Below are 22,356 nucleotides of genomic sequence, written 5' to 3'. Positions count from 1 at the left end.
GCAACCACATCACTGCCCACGAAAGGGGGCCCAAGAAACACGTTAGTCCCATGACACAATAGCACGGGACCATCGGACTCCGGAGCGTGATACACAGGGGGCTCGGAGATAACAGGAACCCGGGTACACAAAGTCAGTGCCTTATAGCAGAGGAGGCAAGCACAAAGAAGACGGCAAAGGAAAATAGAAGCCACGGAAGCTGAAGGCATGCCGAGATGGTGGCACAGTGTACTGCCCTCAAGCAAAATTGCTAAGGGGGATGGATCTGTCGGCACCCCTAAAGGTCCCAAACAAAGCCTCAACATCATGGGGGCTGCAGCTAGAAAGTAAGACAGTGACCACAGATAGGGCAACGGGAGCAGAACCATAGTGGCGCTGAAATGACGTCCAAGCTACTGAGAACAAAGGGGAAACAACAGACAATGGAAGAATATACAAAAGCACCCCAATCATCCGAAGGGGCCAGGAACAAAGACAGAACCCTGCAAGTGGAAGCAACCCCGCAGCGGGATGACCGACAAATACTGGACGCGATTGCAGACCTGAAAATTGCCTGGGAAACCAAATTAGATGCACCATGAATGAAATAAGAGGCACATTGGACCTTAAAATAGGGGCAGTCCAAGAGGAAGTCAACTTACTACAGCAATATGCAAGGAAAACAGCAGAACGCACTGGTGAGCTGGAGAAGACAATGACGACTAACACAGCGGCTTGTGCGTCACATGACTCGGAGGTCCATACATTGCACCAACAAGTGGGAAACTTGGAAAATAGAGCAGAGCAAGCGGAAGGATGACCCCGAAGGAATAACATCCGCATAGTGGTGCTGCCCAAAGGAGAAGAAGGCCCCAACCCCACGGAATATATTGAAACCATGTTCCTGCAAGAAATAGAGGGTGGGGGGCTCACCCAGGGATTTGCGGTCGAGAGGGCGCACAGAGTACTGACAAGAAAACCACCACCTGGAGCGCCCCCAAGACCGATAATAGCCAAAATCCTGAACTATCAGGACAGGGAGAAGATCATGGAGTTGTTCCGCAAAGGAGGTACGATACGCAGGGCATCTGCCCCCATAACAGCATACCCGGACTACACGCTCATGGTACAGAGGAAGAGAATGAACTACAGCACGACGGAAAAGAGACTCAGAGTGCTGGGCCTCAAGTACATCCTGATGTACCCAGCAAGGTTGAAAGTATTCCACAAAAACAGACCTTTATTTTTTGACACCCCGGGGGATGCGATGGAATGGTTAGATACGCAGAATTGCCCCTCAGGGACGGACACGCAGAAGGAAGATGGCACAGAGAAATGACATGGCGGCTGGCGAGGCGGAGGTGCTGTATGACAATTACACTGGGACTAGAATATAATGTAATGCGCACAGACCGGAATAGCTAGGTCTGCATACTATAGGCATAATGCATGACCGAAATGTAGCTAAAAGCGGGAGATACAGGAGCCACACCTTCACACCCCATAAGGAAGGTTAGAAAGGCCACTGATACAAGGGTGGCCTCCCACAGCGCCCCTAGCACCGGTAACCCAGGTTGGGATGGGAAGTGGGATTGCCTGAGATCCAGGGATGGAGCTGGGCAACAGTTGGGGACGGGAAGGGCGGGGGGTGCGGGGAGAGTTGGGGGAGTTGAATTGTTGTTTTTGCGGAACAGTTTGTAGAACAGGAAACAAGCGTTCACACCTGCGCATCTGCGCCTCATGCAGGAGAGGGGAAGTGACTGGAGAGGGATTGGATAAGGATGAGACATGGGGGACCTCAGAGTAATCACATGGAATGTATGGGGGTTCAAGAGTTATTTAAAAAATAAATAAGACAATGATGTACCTACAAAGGAAAAAGATAGACATTGCCTTGATACAGGAAACCCATCTTACCAAAGAAAAACAGGAGGTGGTTAAGAAGAAGTGGAAAGGAACAGTCATTGGTGCGCCGTATTCGGTGTATGCAAGAGGGGTGATCACATGGGTGGGCCTGCACGTCCCATTCAGACTACTACAGACCAAAATAGATGTTGATGGGAGGATGGTTGTAATACGGGACTGTTAGAGAATAAAGAGATATGAATCATAAACACATAAGCCCCAAATCAGGACATGGTGACGTACGTCAGGTCCCTATATAATAAAGTGCATTCATACTTGGGAAGGGTGGTGATATGGCGGGGGGACTTTACCTGCATGCTGGATCCAAGGATAGACAGATCAGATATGAAATGGGATAAACCTGCCCCGGCGGCCAAGGCTTTGAAGACGCTGTTATCAGAGCTCCGATTGGTGGATGTGTGGAGGGTGCAGCACCCACTAGACAGACAATACTCACATTATGCGACCCCGCATAATCTATATACAAGGCTAGATTACATGTTCTCCACACAGGAAATTATGGCGGAAATAACGTGCACGGAATACAAGGCGAGGGTCCTATTGGACCACTCGCCTTTGGTCCTAACATGGCAATATTTACCCTTGAGAGCCAGGATCCCCACATGGAGACTAAGAGCAGAGGCATTACAAGACACGGAATTTAGAGAAGATCTGAGAGAAGACATTATAGAATACTTTGAGAACAACAGGGGAAGCGTGAACCCGGCAGGCACCCTATGGGAAGCATTCAAGGTAGTGATAAGGGGGGCAGCGATATCTAAATCCAAACAACTGCAAGGAGGGATACTGGAAGACTTACATAGAGCGGAAACAAAACTAGAGCAAGCAATGGGCAAAGAGGGGATACTCTGAAGAGGCAACTAGAACTATAAGCCAACTGCAACAGGAGTGTGTGCGACACTGGGATAGATTGTGCAACTTAAGCTACAATAAATGTACGGAGATACAACCTGCAGGAGGGGATAAACCGGGGAGAATGTTGGCCTGGCTATATAAAAATGAGTCCCCCAGACCGGTGATCAGAACAGTAGTGGGGGAAAATGAGCTCATGGCAAATACCAGGAAGAAGTGAATAGAGAGTTTCTGGAATTTTACAAGAGATTGTACCGTGACAAGGGTGGGGTGGGTGATAGTACAGAGATAGCAGAAATACTGGAAGACATTGGCCTGCCTAAAATAAGTGCAGAAGAGAGAGAGGGCTTAGAGGCCCCAATCAAAATAGAAGAATTAGAAGAAGTGGTGGTGCTGTTGCCCACTGGCAAGACTCCAGGAACTTATGGGCTCCCAGGTGAGTTCTATAAAAAGTACAAAAATGAAGTGCTCCCCCCGCTGCTAGCAATGTTGAACAAGGTGTTCAAAATAGGAACGCTACCGCAATCCCTGAGGGAAGCAATTATTATTCCACTCCCTTAACCTAACAAACCAGGCATGGAGTGCGGATCATATAGGCCATTGTCCATGTTGAACCAAGATAGCAAAATACTTACTGTGGTGTTGGCTAATAGAATGAAGCGGGTCATTGGTGACTTGATTCATCCTGACCAGACCGGGTATGTCCCATGTAGGAGCATATCAGATAATCTAAGACGGCTACACCAGGTTGTGGAGCGCGCAAGAGGGGACTCGGTGAGATGTTCATTGTATCACTTGACGCGGTCAAAGCGTTTGACTCCATCAGGTGGCCCTGGAGGATGGCATCCGTGCGTAACTATGGGATGGGGCCAAGATACCTTAGATGGGTAAAATTGTTGGCACTAGAACCCCAGGCAATATATTTAAGGCAACAATATGGAGCAACTGGGATCCACATGCATGGGGAATCGCACCTAATTTTGCTATATGCGAACGATATGCTGTTGTACTTGCAATATCCCAAGGAAAACCTCCAATACATATTGGAAATTATGGCGAGATTTGCAACATTATCGGGCATAGCCGTTAACCCCAAGAAATCATGTATATTTCCCGCTGGGAGGTATATAGGCGTCCCAGGGAAGCAATTGCCAGTGTTGCAAATACCATGGGAAACTGAAACATTCAGTAATTTGGGAGTAAATGTTTATCACACGTGGAGAAGGAGCACAGGCATAACACAGAGAGTACGGTAACAAGTATAGAAAATAGCATGAAATTCTGGATTAAAATACCCTTGGCCATGATGGGAAGAGGAGCGTTATTGAAAATGGTTGTACCACCCAGATGATTACATTATTTCGGTAATATACCGTATATGATACAAACATGTTTCGTTGCCAAACTTCAGAGCATATTTAGGGGGCTCCTCTGGCATGATACTAGGAATAGAATAGCCCTGTGGAAACTGCAGAACATGTATGACCGAGGGGGCATAAAACTGACAAATTTTGAGGCCTATTACCTGGCTAGCCAATTTAAATAAATGGCCAAATGGTTATCAGAGGACATTACGTCAGAGTCCAGACTGCTGAGTCGGGAGTGTGGCCCATAATTCCTTAAAGAGATGATAATTGCTCCCCAAGTTGGAAGTGAGAGTGTGCTCGGGGATGTTGGAGCTGGGATGGACGATGTGGCAAAAGACCCGGGCATATAGCCCCCTCAGCCCCCCTCCCTAGCAATGCCTCTGATCCTGCCAAATAAGTATTTCTTTCTGGTCCTCCTTTTGCAGTTTCAGGGGATGTAACTATCTTTCAAGGTGGGGGAAACACAAAGGGGAACTATTTTGACGCTTTGCCTTGCTTTTCTTTTCCTTTTGTCCCTCTTCTTTAATTTTTCACTTCTACTCCTTTTAAGGTACTGGCCCGGAATTTAGTTTATATAACAGGAGGGAGGGTATAAAGGGACAACAGTTCATGCACTCCAGCCTCTGTCCATACCATGGGACGAACAAAGACAGCTGTGTCACACTTCGAGTTGTTTTTGGGCCACGCGGGGGGCCATTTTCACACTGCCTCAGGTAATATGTGGTACGATCAGAGGTCGAAGTGGGTGGGAGCAGCTAGGAGCGGTGCTCCTCTACTTTTGTGTGCCATTCCTATACTTCTATTTTAAAAAGAAACCGCTCCGGAGCTCTTGTACTTTTTAAAATAAAAGTATAGGACGGGAAGTAAGTCATTAAATCTGCACACACTCTCAGCTGCAGCAACATGGGTCACACAGTAGTGCTTAGCCTTGGCCCACGCCTGCGCATTACACAGCAGCTGACGTTCTGTAACTGCACGTGCCTACACAGTGTGCAAGCGTGGAACAAGCCTATTCACCCTGTCGGTGTTACATACACTTGCGTAGACTAGTTGTGTGCATTTGGGGCGCAGAGTCTGCTGGCGGTCAACTGGCTGGTCTAGGGCTGTGCTGGGCATTCTGCTGTCGAAGATTCCTGATCCAATGCAGGAACTGCTTAATAGGCGTCTTTCAACACACACGCACAGCAGCGCTCATTCTGTTGAAGGCCAGACAGTCCAGCAACTTTTTTTCCCATGTTTCCAAGTCAGTAAATCCAACCTGCGCGAGTTGCTGGCCACCGGAAAATGTCTCATTATCCTAAAAAGACCTGTGAGATAAAGAGGGGTAGGCGGCGGCGGGGCAACGAGTGTTAGATAGGCAACACCGCCTGGGAGGGTGACTGCACACTTGAGCCTTTTAATTGGAGAACGCATTAAAGCAGTGCAAGCAGCGTGGACAAACTTCAATCTGATGGGCAGAAATCTACGAAAATAGAATATTTAATTTTCACCGGAATCAGAACCTTGCTGCTCCATGCTGTTGGCACCCATATCAAAGACAAGGGCACTTGAAAGTAGAGAAAGGCAACACTTCTCAGACATTACCCACCTGACGATGGTAAGCAGCCTCCTGCTCTTCTGTGAATGGCTTCTAATATAATGTAGCCCGGTCTGGTACAGCAGGACTTATGCCAATTATGGTGGCCTCTTGGCGCTACTTTTGTTTGTTATTGCATGCTTAGGCGACACTATTGGATTTGTATTTTAATGGACCAAGCAGCACGTGCATGCATTAACCCATGGGATATATGTTGCACAGTTCTGCGTAGAACTACTTTAATAACGTGTATTCATCAGCTAAACAGTGTTCTCGTCCTTCTTACAACACTATTTATAAGTATTTTGGCATGTTACCTGTAGGGAATCCACAGAGGGATATCCATGGGGAATTGACATGCAAGGAGCACTGCGGGGTTTCATGCATGTGTGTTTTCTTGTTTTCACCTTGTACACCCAGTGTCATTGCTTTGAAAGACTAGTGTCAGCATAGTGTACATGCAGATTTTGTTTCAGTCTGCTGGGGGCGGTTTAGGTCGTGCCATATCAGGCTAATAAGTAAACACATTTGTCCAGTATGCATTTTGTAGAGAGGTTTCGCACTGGTTCACCTTTCTGAGAGCAGCTAAAGGCAGCAGTTTCCCCAGGTTGTCATAGGATGAGGGGAGGGTGGGGGTTATAAGAGCCAGATCCTGACCCACAGCATTTAGTTCAGGTGATAAAGCGAGTTGCTGTATCTACAAGTAATTTGCAATCATTTGCAGTATGCATGTGGGACGTAATCTTTCCTTTTCTAAATGTTCGACCTCTCCAAACCCCAAGCACTTTGACGCTGGGGCTTGCTCTGACTCTACCTCACTTTGGAGGCAATTCCAATGTTCCCCAATATCGATATCTGGTCATTGATTTTGAAGTCACTGGTGATTATGTGGCCTGTAAACAAATGTGCAGTATTAGAGCGGCACAACTGACTGCCCTGTTCTATAGGTTTACTGTTAAACAGGGCGGTTTCACTCTATGGGGTACTCGGCAACTTTACATACAAACTTTCTCTCTGGCCATAATATACGGGCTGGAATCCCTTCTTGAGAGTGATCTAAAGTGGCTACAGGTGATCGAAGGCAGATTCTGGTGCTGTATTCTTGGCCTACCTCCCAGTATTCCAATGGCTGGCCATTATTAGATTAGAGCTAGGCTTGATCTCTCTAAAGGCCTTAGTATTGAAGAAGCGGGCCTCACTATACATAAAAATGACTCGAGATTCAAGTAATGGATTGTTAACAGCTGTCCATCAGGAAATTGCTAGGGAGAATTCGGTATGTACAACCATTGATCAGATGGCTAAACTGTTTCATGAAATAGGTTGGCAATCTAGGGATGATAGCTACTCAGAAGAAGTACAAAGGGCTCTGAGTAAACAAATAGATCTCTGGGATTGGTTAGAGACGAACATCTAAGGAGCTTAAAAAGCTATCAATTTGTGCAATACAGATTGTACGAGTTTCAGAAACCGCAGAAATATTTGAACATCTGCCCATCAGCCAGACTTAGACAGTTCATCTTATTGCTCAGACTGGAACAGCTACCCACTGATGATCACAGGGAGAAAAAGATAAGGTTGCTGTTGAGCTGCGAATATGCCACCTATGTAAGGCTCAAGATTAGCTGAAGACGGCAAAGCACCTTTTGACTGAATGCCCTGAAATGGCTAGTACATTTAATCCCCTCCTTGGTAGCTATGGTAGCTATGCTCATGATAATAAGTACATCAAGGACGACCTCTTTTGGCATCATTGTATTAATTCCAATAGTATGCGCCTGTTGACAGCCTTATATACCATCTGGCTGAGAGTTGAAGTTAGACTGGGCATAACACTTTAGGTTACTGATCAAGAAATTTTATTCTAATTTTGTATAGATAACTGAGAGTTGAACCTATGAATATATGTTGATGGATTGTATGTGTTTTTCCTAGGTTATGAATTTTCTGCTTTTGTATTTGGATTATGTATTACTATTTTGTTATTTTAAAGGTTCGTGTAAAGTTAATAATTTAAACTATATCACAATAAATATTATTATTAATGTGTGTTTTTGGTGCCCAGCAGGTAGTGCTGCTCTCCCATTGAGATGGGGTGTTTATGGCAAGGGGTGCAACAATCGTTCTTAGGTCAGTGCTAATACCCAGGTAGTGTGCGTGGGTCTTGCGATGGGTATAGGACAGAAGAGTGCAGTGGGACTCCACCCTGTTATTTCTGCATTCTCGATGTGCCGTTGAAGGTCACTAAGAACCACGTTTTACTGGCACCACGTCTGTGCAAGGTCCCTGGCAGACTGGCACAGGGTTCTCACCCTGGCCAGCTTTCCTTTCTCCTTCTCCTTCCCACATATTCCTTCTTTAAGCACGTCTAGCCACCTTGCCCCCTCCGCTCACCTGCCCTCTCCCAGTACCCCAGCTCCCCTTTCTGCCTCTGACCTCGTCACCATGGAATCAACCCCCTGCATTTTCGGAGAGATCTGTGATCACAAAAAGGCAATATGAGAAGTCTGCAGGAGGTGTGTATGTTTATGGTTTTCCATATTCTTGGTTATGTTAAAGGCTGTACCTACTTACTCTTAGTAGCCTGTACTCAGCTTCCAGCCATCCTGATTGGCTGGAAGCACAGCCTTAACCGATGGTAAAGCCCATTCTGCTCATTCCTTCCTTCCTTGCACAAGCTGCTTCTACTACACTACCGCACATTCCTCCTGCCCCTTACCGAATGTCTACCGGCTGACAATTCTGGCCATCCTTTGCAGATCTCTTCTGTGCTGACGAAACATCACTTAGAACACCCCCCTCTAAATCTTTAAAAACTGTATTACTGCAGCTGGTATAGAAATATCTCCCTGGGTTACATTCATCTCAGCCTGTGCATTGTTTCTTGAATGGATCTCATGTCACAGCTATTCACTTTCCTTAATTTCTGATGAAAAGCACTTTTCTTCCCAACATGGCTTTGAATAGCCTTTATTACAAAGCATTTTATAGGTTACCAGACATTTGGTCGAAAAAAATTGGTCGACCAGACAAATGGTCGAACCAATTTGGTCGAAAACCAAATGATCGAATTTTTTTTATTTTTATTTTCACCCCTTTTTTTTTTTTTTTCGGGGGAGTCCCCCCAACCCGCTTTTTTTCTAAAAACCCATTTTTGTAAAAAACGAAAACCCGAAAAATAAATATATAATTAAAAAAAAAAATTCGACCATTTGGTTTTCGACCAAATTGCGTCGACCAAATGTCATTCGACCAGTTTTAGGTCGACCAAATGTCTGGACACCCATTTTATAGTGTTATGGCTTTGAAATCTTTGGATATTTAGGGCACAACCTTATCTTAAGCGTGTTCCTTTGGTACTAATAGATATAACCATATTAGTGCGGCAGGGGCTTTGCCACCTGTTAATGGCAGCGAGACCCATGTTAAGGCCCTTTCTCCACACTGGTATATAACATGGGTCTAGGCCATTATCAGGCAGTAACTCCACCCCCTCTCAGGGTTATTGATAAAAAGGTCTAAATTTTTGTTTGTAGCCATCTTTATTTATACTTAGAACCCTTTATCTAAACTTGAGGCCTTACATCACAGTATTTGGAAAATATATCTGTGCGGTTTTGATTCTAAATCAAATTCCCCCCTTCATTGGGATTTTAGAAGCTCAAGTGTCCCTTATTAAGGCATATATTTATACTCCAGCATGATGGCCTCTAACACAATCTTGTCACTTTTAGATGATTTAATACAATCATTTCTGCACGAGAAAACAGTGTTTGAAAGGTGACGAGTACATTGCAGCCAATCAGCACATCTTTATCTAGATTCCTGTCACACATGTGTGATTTTAAACAGTAATTTCTGCCTTTTGAAAGCAGGTTTCTTAAAAGTAATGAGTTAATGGTACATTTTAATCATTATCTGGTTTAATAAACTTTTTAACCCTTCTATGCAGTACAGCATACCTTACATGCAGCCCCAAATTAAAGTTCTGGGCGTTCCTTTTTTTTCTTTTGTACAAAAAGAATTGTAAATACCGTTAGTAATATGCAGTGGGCAGGAGTGGTTTGGAGGTGTGCGCCTCTACTTTTTTAAGTTTTACTGTTCCTATACAGTTATTTTAAAAAGAAACTGGGCTTCCTTACAAGTTTAGCGGTAGCCTTGCTGATAAAACCGGCAGGCTGCCATCAAACTTGCTAATATTTCCGGCACCCGCGAATGGGCAATTACTGGGTCATTACGGCCCCGCCGCACCCTGTAATTTTCTATCCGCAAGTGCCCGACAAAAATGCTCCATAGGGCTCAATGGGAATGGGGAGGTCGGATGCACCGGCACCATTCAGAATGTGTATGTACTATTTGCTTAACCACCACATCCAGACAATTTAGAAAAGCACTAGGTGAGTTGCATTGGTGGGAAAGACTGTGTTATCCTCCCCGGGTCCATAGAGGAATGTGTGGAGGAGGGCTGCAGCTTGGAAGATCTCCAGAAGATCTGGGTGAAGAAGAAGGATGAGAAAGCAGGGGTGAGGGAGGAGTTGTTTGCTACTGATGTAAAAAAGGAGGCAGTTTTCAGTTACAGGTGCATCACCCCCCATGTGAGCACATGCCATGAGGACAGTAGCAGGGCTGATAAGTTTAGGTTAACTATTGAGAGGCGAACATATGGCACTTAGAAGTACACTTTGCTTTTTACATAGCACAGGCAATGGTTGTATTAGAATTTTGCTTTTAACATTGAATTGTTTACATGCACTGTCCTTCATAGCGAGGGCGTGGCGCAACATTTACTTATGTAGCACATTGCCCCGCATCTGAGCATGACCCTTAGCACCCAGAATGGCACTATATGGTTCACCCTGTCTATAAGACAAGATTGCAGAAACACCAGGTGCATGGTCCCCCATTACCACACACATCATACTCCTTAGAAAGTACAATGCACATTGTGTGACACACCTGCCCACAGCCCACCTCATGACTCCACATTTTCGAGTTACATGGCAGCTGGACAGAAGCTGCACAGCACACACAATTATTCTCATTATCAGGAGCAGCACATACACACATACAAGTTCTATTTCCTCACATAATGGCATGTGCTTTTGGTAGTTTTAGAATACAGTGTGAAGCACACGACACAGTATGATTATGTCCTGTGCCTGTGGGGATGCTAGGTACTCTGAGCAAGAGCGCTGCCATTTTTGAATAGACCTCAGTCAGAGACACTAAGCTGTTATTATAGTGTATTAGGTCATATTTGTTAACTGAAAGCACTTGATTGAAATTTACTAATTATTTGTTTTGAGTATTCATAATATTGATGCTAATTAAAAAAATTAAATCACAATGTTAGGTTAAAAATATAAAATCATCTAATATATTGGTTGTATCTTTTCATTACAGTTGAATGATAATTAACACAAGTACATAATCATGGCAAAGTAATTTGGTAAGATTGAGCAATCCTGAATTATTGATGAATCCCTCCATCAAGTAATGCTAATATGGATCTATCGACTGTGGGACAAGAGAAGGCACTGATTAATTATTTAAAGCATTAAACCTTTATATCAAAATAATGTGTGATATGCCTAAAAACAATTATTTTAATGCATTTGATATGATTTGATATGATAAATCTAAATGACATGTCCCAGCAGCACCAGACTGCATCTTAGTGCAAAATGTGAGAACAATCCACAGTGCAAGATCATCAGTACAACCTTCAGGGGAAAGCACATGGTAAAGAGGAAGAGCTTTACGGATTTCCAGATAGCTTAAAGGGAAGGGCGGTTCTGAATATTTCCAGGAAAAGTGTTTTAGTGCCAGGCCCGCTACACTAAAACTGCAGCGTCCTATATTCTTACATCTAGTCTTGCACCCAACTGCAAGATGGCTGAAGATGGGCTGTCAGCAGACATCCTGGAAAAATCTAAAAAAAGACATTGCATCAATGACGCATCATCTAATAAAGTCACTGAGTTGTAGGATGAGGTACAACATATGTGAAAACGAATATCATTTCCTATTAGAAGACACATATGTTCTTCTTATCAACTAATATGAGGCATGAACATGGATATTCCGGCATTTGCTAAGGTCTGTACATTTGTCAAAATATATGGGTGTTTTGATTTCCAGTAAACCAAATAACTTTTTGCCTGGCAGTAGCACTAATGTAAAAACAACAGACGTCCACATTATTGTGGAACTATCCTGTCTCCTGCACACCCTATTGTTATTGTAAAGACAATCAAACTGTTTCTAGTATGCTTTAAATATGTTCAATTTGATAAAGTTTAAAAGAACAACAATTTCTACAGAGATTCATCAAATAATTATTTATAAAAGATATATATGTATGTATATGTTTTTCCAACCTTGCCAATAAATTCAAACTATTAGAAATGTCCTCATAGTCTGATTTTTCAGGAAGTACATCATTCAATTTGTATACATTTTCAGGTAACCATTAGCATAGTGTGGACCCCCACTAATTCGCACATATATAACACAACTGTTCATTATTCCAAGTCATATATGTTCCGAGTGTCCTTAATGCCTTTCACTTGACGCGTTTCGGGGCGATAATATCCCCTTCTTCAGAAGTTGTTTACCAGCAATTTTCAGTGTATCTGGATGTGTGATCTGTTAGTTATTTCATCTTGTTATTGTAATTTCTTATGCATTAATAGAATGCTCCCAAGTAGCAGGCCCTGGTTATGTAACTATCACAGTAATGTGGGGCCCTGGGTCCTAGAGTGTAAAGACTTGCTCTGCGGTGTTATACTTTGGGTACAGTGGATCTGCCTTAACCATTGTGGACGTCTGTTGTTTTTACATTGTTTGATACAACCAAGTGGCAGGGTTGTTTTTTTCTCTCCAACACCCTACTAATTCCCTTAAATTATTAATATTTCTCTAAAATAGGTGAGCTCTAGGCACAACTAGTTATCAGTAGCACCAATGCAGCTATTATAATATTTAAATATTGTGCTTTAGTAATGGATCAGTGAGGTTTATTTGAGAAATAGTTGAGCCATTCTGAGATGGAACAAGACAAATGTTGAAACGCCTGTGTTTCACCCTAAGTCAGTAAGGGTAATCCAGATAGGAACCCCTTACACTCTCTGCCCAGAGAGTTGAAAGTCAGACACACCTCACTAATAATGTGCTCCATATCAGAAACACGTTACCAAGTTTGCTGTTGAGAGGGTGGTTCTGAGAAGAATTCCTTGGCTTTTATATGCTGGACTGTCTTTGTCTGTGGAGCCAGACTGCTACGCAAATGGGTGTGCCCCTCTGTGAAGGCATACTGAGCTAAAATATGATTGGTGTGTCTCTTGGGGAGTACTATCCCATAGAATAGATTATTTTGCCTGTCTGTTTCCATTGGAGGGTTTTTTACACTTTGGGCAAACATTAATTACTATTTGCCTGAATTTGTAGAAGACCATCAACATTGTAATTGCCGTTTTTAATCAGCTCTCTTGAACGTGTTTTTAATTCCTGATATGTCCGCTGATGACCATCATAATTGCAAAAACATCCAGAAACTTCATAAGGGCTACTATAGAAGCTTGCAGTCAACCATTTTCTTTCTTTTGACCTGGAGCCATGTATCACTCAGACAGAGGCTGTTCCAGCAATATCACTATAACATGTAAGTAACAGAGACATTACAATGTAGAAGAAGTTGCAATATATACACTTTTGGTCTCATTGTTATGAGGTGGTAAATTGGACAGATGGTAAAAAGCAGGTGGAGACAATATATCTGTGTTGTTTTTACTTTCTGTGCCTATTTCACATGCAGATCCCCTTGGCTGAGCAAGGTATGGAGTGGCAAATACTCTATGTGTGTCATGCCAATGCATGAGGAGAAACTAACAGCATCTCCGGCTGCATCTAATATGATGTGCCATCGTTGTCCTAATCTCAATGAATTATTGGTTGGTTTTTTAAGTGTTGAAAAAGCAGGATAAATCAATACAATTGGGGATTCATAATGCTAGTCAGCATGCACCGATACGTGTTTAGACATCTGGTTAGTGAAAGGCATGGGAACCTAGAAACCGGCCAGATGTGTGTGTCTTTATTCTGCCCCAACAATTAATCAATCCAAATTCTCTGGAGCAAAGAGGCAACACATCCATGGATGTGGGTCTTTTCAGGAGATTACAAGCTAATTTAGAATGTCAAATGTTTATTGCATCATTAAACTTGATCAGGACAAATGTATGTGCTTAGAATCATAATACTGAGTAGAAGAGTTTGCTACGCAGACGTAAAACACAAAATAAGGTCTTCAAAATCTGTGGTCACAAATATACAATGTCATCTGGACTGATAAATATATAGAAAGGCTTGCAATTTGCTAAAGATGCCTAAAGTTGCAGTTGCATTGTGCTGGCCAGACTTAACGTTAATCAGGGAAAGACAAGTGGACACAGTAGGATGAAACACATCAACGTCAATGTCACTGGAAGTCAGATGATGGAGTTGCTGGTACCTGACAAAATCATCAACTGAAATATTATCAAATAGTATGCCTCTTCTTTAAAAATGTCAGACTTAAATGAATCATTGTGCTTGTTACAACCAGGACATATCTGCAAATGTAGATATTTAAAGGTTATATTTCTGTATAGGAAAACAAACAGTTTGACAAATGATTGCCTATTTCCAAAGCTAGGGTATGGCCAACGTTTAATAAAGACTGGATTGGCATATTCAAGCAATTGCTCGGTTTTGACATGCTGATGTAATTTTGAGTATACAATGAAGGCATGGTATCCCCAGTCACGATTTGTTATAAAAACTACGAAATATAAATTATTCCTGAAAGAGAATTAATATGGATAATAATTATTTAAATCCAAAAATCCAATAATGAAGTTACTACTCAACAAATCCAGCAATAACTATCTATACACATAATGATAACCGCCAATTTTACAGAAACTCTGCACAAGTGAAATTACAATGTCATACAGTTTTAGCACTTGAACCAACATTGATGTAGTGCTAACATATATAATTTCAATGCATTTTTGTACCAAGGCAATGTTTGTTCTACTGTTAAAACCTTCTTGTTGGCATTGAAATAATAGGACCAGATTTACAAAAGTGTTTTACAATGGTGCAATCCCTTCGAAAAATACACTTGTAAATCAAGCCCTGTGGGCCTGATTCATAGAATGTGTGCACGGTTCAAAGCGACATTGCACTGCCGACACAACAGCTGATTCATTGAACTGTGCAAAGTGTATTTTTGCAGTGCAAAGTTAGTGCAAGTTGTCATTTTTAAAGTACAACATGACTTTGCACTGACGGTGCACTTTCACTGGTGCAAAGTTTCTGTAATACACCCGCATAAAGCCACATATCTAATAATAATCAGGCAATCATGTTTAATTTTCTAATAGAGATTAAAGAAACAATTATTTACCCAAATCATTCTACTCTAAAGGTAACAATGAGTAACTCTTGTGCTGGAATGCCTAGATTGATGGATGTATGTGGATTTCGTATGTCTGGCTAGACAAAGCCACAGCTAACGATGCGACTTGGCATCATGAAATGTCATCATGGGTTGAATGTCAGCCCATTTCTGCATGGCCAAGATGAGTATGCACAATAGTAATCAAATTAGGTGCAGTGCAAATATAGGGACTGATTCACAGAAGCATTTTATAATGGTGCAATCCGATAGGAAACTGCTATGTGAATCAGGCCCATTGTGTACACATGTTTCAGTTGGTGCAAATTGCCATGCACATGCACCAATCAATCATGCAATAATTCTGCCCTTGCTTTAATGCCAAAGAGATTACTTTCCAACATGATTGAGATATGGGTCATGTATTGTTTTTTGAAGCATTCTCTTAACCTTAAGTATAGATGATTGTAATGTCATGATATCAGGTATAGGGTATTGTGAATCCATACATCCTTTCCGTATTTTTATTTTTTTTTAAATAATCTTTATTGATATTATAACAGATTGAGAACGATATAATAATATGGTGCCAGTGATACCGAACAGTAGTCCACAACAAAAACAAGGGAGTTTGCGGCAAACCAGCATCAAACTATAAGTTACATTGTCTGCATGCAGAAACGAATACTTGAATAAAGGACAGACAGGGGAACAAACACAGAGTTCAACGAGACACACAGGGAAGGTGGGAGGGGAAGGGAACACTCACAAATGTAATACCTGAAAACAATAATTACCAGACAAAGGATCCAAGTTTCCCATTTTAAAGGAATAGTTGGTACAGTAATGGCAGTGTAAATGATAAGGGCTGTAAAATAGCTCAAGAACCATGAGTGAACATGTTAAAGTGGTCCAGATAGTGAATTAAGTGAGCCCATTTGTCATTGTATTTAGGTATAGCATCAAGGTAGGTGGCCATACAATGTTCAACTGTCTGCGCATGACATATGTTAATGCACCATCCCTTAATGGAAGTATTTTGCAAGTGTTTCCAATTGGCTGTGATAAGCTTTAGGGCTAGATTAATGAAGAGATCATAACGCGTGGCAGAAGCCTGTGAAATGTTGTCTTTGGCAGCAAGACTACCCAGGAAAACATTCAAAAACAATAAAGGGATAGTAACCTTAATGATTATTTTAAGAAATCTCCAAACATCATGCCAGAATTTGAATACAAAGGGACAATCATAAAACATATGTTTATATGAATCATTGCCACCTCCACATGACCAACACTTGCAATCTTTACTAGTCGTAGATTTAGACAATTTCAGAGGGGGTAATAAAGACCTCATTACGGGTTTGGTGATAGCCATGGCGTTATTGGCGCCATGGCTGCCTCCAAAACCGGTCCGCGTTCCCTGAATGTGGAATTATCAGGCCATTCTGAGTTCAGAGGGCCCGGTAATTCCTCCCTCTGGGAACCCAGGCCCAGACCTTCCCCATTCCCGTTTGAGCTGCCATAGGGCTCAATGGGAATGGGAGCAGGAGCTAACAACGGTCCGAATACGACCGGCCCGTTGTTTGCTCCCTGGTCCATTCGCGGGATCTGGTAATGACGCCTGGTTTTACCAGGCCTCCTTACTGAGTCCCGCGAGGGGACCTCGTAATCTTGCGGAATGGGTTGAACGGGTCCGCCTCCATTAGCGGAGCCCGTTAACCCATTCTGCAAAGGTTGTAATGAGGCCCTCTTTGTATAAAGAAGTACAGATTTTGTGTGATGTTGGCAGAGGTGGAGACAGTCCTGATTCTGGTATACGGTTGAGACCACGTATAATCATCTAAGACAAGACCAAAGCCAGTCTCACAATTCAATTGAACAGGTCATTTAGTGGTAGAATGCTTTATATTAATCAATACATTATAAAATGTTGCGTCTCTCGTATTGGAAGCCATGGTTAGGAGCAAAAGTTTAGAGGCATCAGGGATAAGAATGGTATTAGAAAATGGTATGGAGATAGTTCTTGAGGTGGGGATCTGCTGTGGGGGAAAAGAAAGAGTCTGAGAGCAGAGATGGAAGCCTTAAAGGGATCTGAAACTGTCACCGAGAAGTGGCTAAAAACGTAAATTAGGTGAGAGATATCACAAGGACATGTCAGTTGTTTCGCCAGCAAGAACCAGGATGAAGGGACAAAGGAATCAGGAGGGGCAAACCAGCAACAGTACTGCTTGAGAAGAAAGGCTGTATGATACAATTTAAAATCCGGGAACCTAACCACCCCCATCCTATAGGGCTTTCAGTTTACTAATAGCACTTTGTTTACACTTCCCAGAGCCCCATAAGAAATTGAGGAGAATCGAGTTGATGGACTTGAAAAACAGGGAAGGCAAAGGGACTGGAAACAGTTGAAAATGATACAAAATAATAGGGGACAGCATCATTTTAATGGTATCGAGATGACCGCATCAGGACAGGTAACAAGGTGATCACATTGATGTTAGTTCTCTAAGTCTATTGACTAATAGTTCCGAAATGAATTTAACTGTATCATGCACAGAGGAAGCAAAGCAGAGGACAAGGTATTTGATTGAGTCATGACACCACTCCAGCCCATAAGAATCCAAATCATGTCTGACACAGAAGGAGTTAAGAGGTGATATCTCAGACGTATCCTTATTAAGCTTGTAACCGAACATTGAGGAAAGCTGATGCAATCTATCCAAAACATGCGGAAAGATGCAGTTTGGGATTCTTTATGAGGAAAGAACATCATCCACATACCCAGCTATTTTAGAGCTGGATTTCCCACATGAAATCCCAGGGATGTTACTATCAGATCTAATGATCTCTAAGAGGGGTTCTAAAAGTAAAATGTAAAGAATAGAGGACAAAGGACACCCCTGCTTTGTTACTCTTCACAAAGGGAAGAAGGGTGAGGATTGGCCATATATACAAATAGAAGATGTGGGACAGGGGAGATGAAATTTTCACCAAAGCCATGCTATCGGAGAGATTGAAACATGAAATCCCAGTTGACCCGATCAAAGGCTTTGTCAGCATCCAGTGCTACAGCAGCATACCAATTTTAGTCTTTTTTATCCTTTGAGACAATATGCAAAGCATCGAGCACTAGTCTCGTGTTCGCAGAGATGTTCCTGCCCTTGACTTAACCAACTTGATCAGGTTTAGCCAGAGCGGGAAGGTATGATTCAATTCTATTAGCAAGAACCTTGGTAAAGATCTTGCTTTCAGCATTGATAATGGAGATAGGTCTATAACTTTTGGGCAGGTCAGGGTCTGTATAAGCTTTGGGGAAGAGAATGAGTAATGCCTCAGAGAAGGAACCAGAAGAGCATTTTTGAGATCCAAAGTGTGACCAGTGGCCTTCTCTCAACCCAACCCTTTGAAAGGACGGTTGATTTTGTGAAAGGAAATCTCCCCTTCTAAATGGGTAAGGTCAATCCGGGGGTATGAAAGTCAAATTATACCATTGATAAAGGAGTCAATACTGGCAGAAGGGACCGATTCCTCAGGGGTATATAGATCAGAGTGAAATTGCTTGAAGCTATTCAAAATATCATCAGAATGTGTAATGTTAGTGCCAGAAATATTTTTATTGTGTGAGATGAAGGTTTTTTCCTTTTTGGTCTTGAGATATGAGGCAAGCAATTTACTGGCTTTGTTAGATGTCTGATAGACTTTGGTCTTATATTTTAATAGAGCGCCAAAGGCTAACTCTGTGAATTCCTTATCAATTTGAAAAGTGTCAGAGGGGGGCAGATAGATTTTTTTTTCAGCATCGCAGAGTTGAAGGTGCAAATCATCAAGATTTTTTTATGCAATTTATTTTCTACTAGAATAAGCAATGAAATGATCCTTTAGCACAGCTTTGAAAGCATCCCAGTGATTGACCAATGAGGTGTCAACATCTAAGTTTTTTGCAAAGCATTGTTCCTGGAAAGATTGGTAGGAATGGGTAAAATGTTGGTCCTGTAGGAGGCTTTTGTTGAATCTCCATCTAGGGAGCAGCTTTTTGATGTCATTGAGGTTAATGGTAGTGTAAACTGGGGCATGGTCAGAGATGATAATGTTAGAGATAGTAGAATCAATAATGGTGCCAGTGAGATATTTTGAAAAAAAGATGCAATGAAGGCACAAAAGAGTCTCATCAGCGGATGAATAAAATGAATACTTCAGGTGAGTAGGATGGGAAAGTTTCCATATGTCAATTAAGCCAGCTTCGGTCAGACAGCACTTAAAAGCTTTATGGGACTTGGAACTTTTACAAATGCACTTAGATTTCCTATCTAGGAAGGGATCCAATACCTGATTAACATCTCCAAATAAAAGAAGATTAGTGAAACTGAAGCTGAGAATGATTTGCTTAATGGAATCCCAAAAAACCAGGGTCAGGAATGATGGGACGGTAGATGTTCAATATGGAAACCAAGTTGGAAGCAATCAGAAGCTTGAACAAAGCCCAGTGCCCATTAGCATCAACATCCTGACCCAGGACTTTGAAAGACAATTTTGTGTTGATCAGTATGGCGACACCACCCTCTTACTGTGAACTTCCTTTTCCTGTGGGGGTTGAGTGTCCCAGTTTCCCTCCTCCACCTCCTCACCTGAGTAATCTGTGTCCTCTTCCACTGTGCTCAAGGATCGGTGGAATCTGTAGTCCTTTTCTTTTTTGTTTTTTAGTTTGGGTCTCGCACGAGAGGAAGCCACAGTGAAGGCTACTAGGGAGCACTTCCCTGATGACCCCCTTCCCGGGAGGGACAAAATAGGGAAAAAAGCCAAACGTGGCAAAAAAAACCCTCTGGCTTTGTGGGCAGCAGGAATCCTTGAAGGTACAGGACACGAGTGGCAGAAATGTAACCGTCCAGTAATGTAACCCAACAGGTCAGATCCCAATTGCTATCAACCAAACTAAGGAGTAGAGTGCAGATGGGACATCCAAAGAAAAGCCCAAAGCGTTTAGGCAGAAGTAAAGAGGAAGAGAGAAAACTGACTGTAGGAAAAGGAGGGGGCGGAGAGACCACTTAGAAAAAGGACCCGTACGCGACCCGCGCACGGGACAGCAGCACGAACTGAGGAGGGAGAGCAGGGAGGCGGACCAGAGAGAAAAGTAAACAAGAAAACAGACCGGAAGAGTCCGGGACAACACTGCGTGGCGCAACAACGGCAGCGAAAGAAAACACAGCTGACCGAAAGGTTGCAACGCGCAGATGTCAGAAAGAGGTGTGCCTAAATAGGTCTCTGTGCATGCGATGAAAAAGAACTAGACCGCTGCATACATGTAGTTTATTGCATGATGGAAATCTTGAAGTACGGTAGTGAATCCAATGGGGCCATAGCCGCCAGTATCCGAGGCGTTGCATGACACTTACCCATAGCAGGGCTGGCGATAACATCCTTGATCCAGAAGGATTTAAGTTTCATGGCCTCAGCAAGTGATAAATGGTTTTCTTGTATACAAGCCACTGACGGTTTGAGCATATAAAGATGCGAGATAACTTTATGTCTTTTAATTGGGTTATTACAGCCCTTGATGTTGCAGGTTACACATTTAAAAACCATTGCAAGACATTAAAAGGTATTGAGAGCAAAATATTGACCAAAAGGCATTAAGGTGTCTGAACAAACCAGAAAAATATGTACAGTGATTATAAATCCTGAATCAATAACATGCAAGCATGACCAGGATGACATGTGAACAGATACAGAGCACAAAAGGAAGACATATGAGTATAAGGGGAGAGGAAAGGCAAGCCTGACAACAGGTAAAATGCATTGAGAAAAAGGAGAAAAAGGCCATAGATCCAGGCAGCAAGACACACAAACTTAAACAGCCTCATATGGGATCAGGCTGGGATGCGGGTAATAAAAAAGGAAACAAAGCAATAGGAGTAGGTGACACCTAGAGGGACGTTAAAAAACACAGAGACAACCCACAGAAGGAGAAAGACGTCGAGCCTCTAGCCGACCCATCAGAAAAACAAGGCAAGATTAAAGACAGCATTACATATGATGACTAAAAATAGGCAGCTGAAAACAATAACAATAGTCAATCAGGATCCTGATGAAGAAGAGTTCAAAGAGATCAACTTGTCCATGCCATCAGATTTTTTGGAGTGAATAAAGGCCTTTAAGTCAGCTGGGTCATCATAAACAGCAGTGCTCCCATTGTGAGGGACTTTAAAGGAACAAGGATGATATAGCCAATATCTCATATTGAGCTGTTTCAAAGCAAGGTGAAAAGACAGAAATTCCTTCCTACGTTGGGCAGTAATATTCACCACATCTTGCAAGATATTGACTTTGCTTCCGTGCCAGATGAGTGCATTTTTCTCCTTTACCTTAGAGATTATGAGCTGGATCTGTGTGAATTCTTTGAGTAAATAGAATATGAGCATCCGAGGAGGGTGGTGAGAGGATGAAGGATTGATTACAGGGCCAATGTGATGAGCACACTGGCTGTTAAATGAGGTGTCCAATGGAATGTGAAGTAAGGGTGGGAGCATCTGCTGAAGAAACATAATAGGGTCAGATCCTTCACACCCCTCTGGCAGGCCAGATACATGCATATTATTGCATCTGCTTCTGTTCTCTAACTCTTCTTTATGTCTTTGGAGATCTTTAACAGTTTTCTTTCCAGCAGCACCACCCTAGGGGAAACATCCTCAACAAAGCCAGATCTTTTTTCTATCGCATCAATTCTATTTTCAAGCCCCTTCCACCTATCATCCAGTTGCTGTAATCTCTGATTTTTAGTTTCAATGAAAGGTTTTAATGGTCTTATTTCCTGTAAAATAGCCTCAACGGCTGGATCAGCAGGGGAGAGCGGTGGAGACAAATGCTTTTATTTTTTTTTTATTTTTTTTTTTATTTGATTTGTTTTGGTAGCAAAAATAAATGTACACCTTTACAAATTTTGCATCATAAATACAAGTATACAGATGTTAAAAAGAAATCAATGCTATCTAGATTATAACAAACCAACAATTTTAACACATACAAAACACATGAGAGTCTAAAGGAGACTCAACAACAATAAAAAAATCACCTCCAACTATAGGGGGTAACAGAAAATACTAAATTTAAAATTTAAACAATCACATGCTCAGACCCATGAAAACCATGTAGGGTCCCTTTAACCAAATGGAAAAAAGACACCAGGCATCTCCCAGCTTTCTTTGTTCCTACTTGACATG

The sequence above is a fragment of the Ambystoma mexicanum genome, chromosome 1q (assembly GCF_040938575.1).
Source record: "Ambystoma mexicanum isolate Mex_15411 chromosome 1q, UKY_AmexF1_1, whole genome shotgun sequence".
NCBI classification, from domain to species: Eukaryota; Metazoa; Chordata; class Amphibia; order Caudata; family Ambystomatidae; genus Ambystoma; species Ambystoma mexicanum.
Note: the sequence above shows the minus strand (reverse complement) of the source record.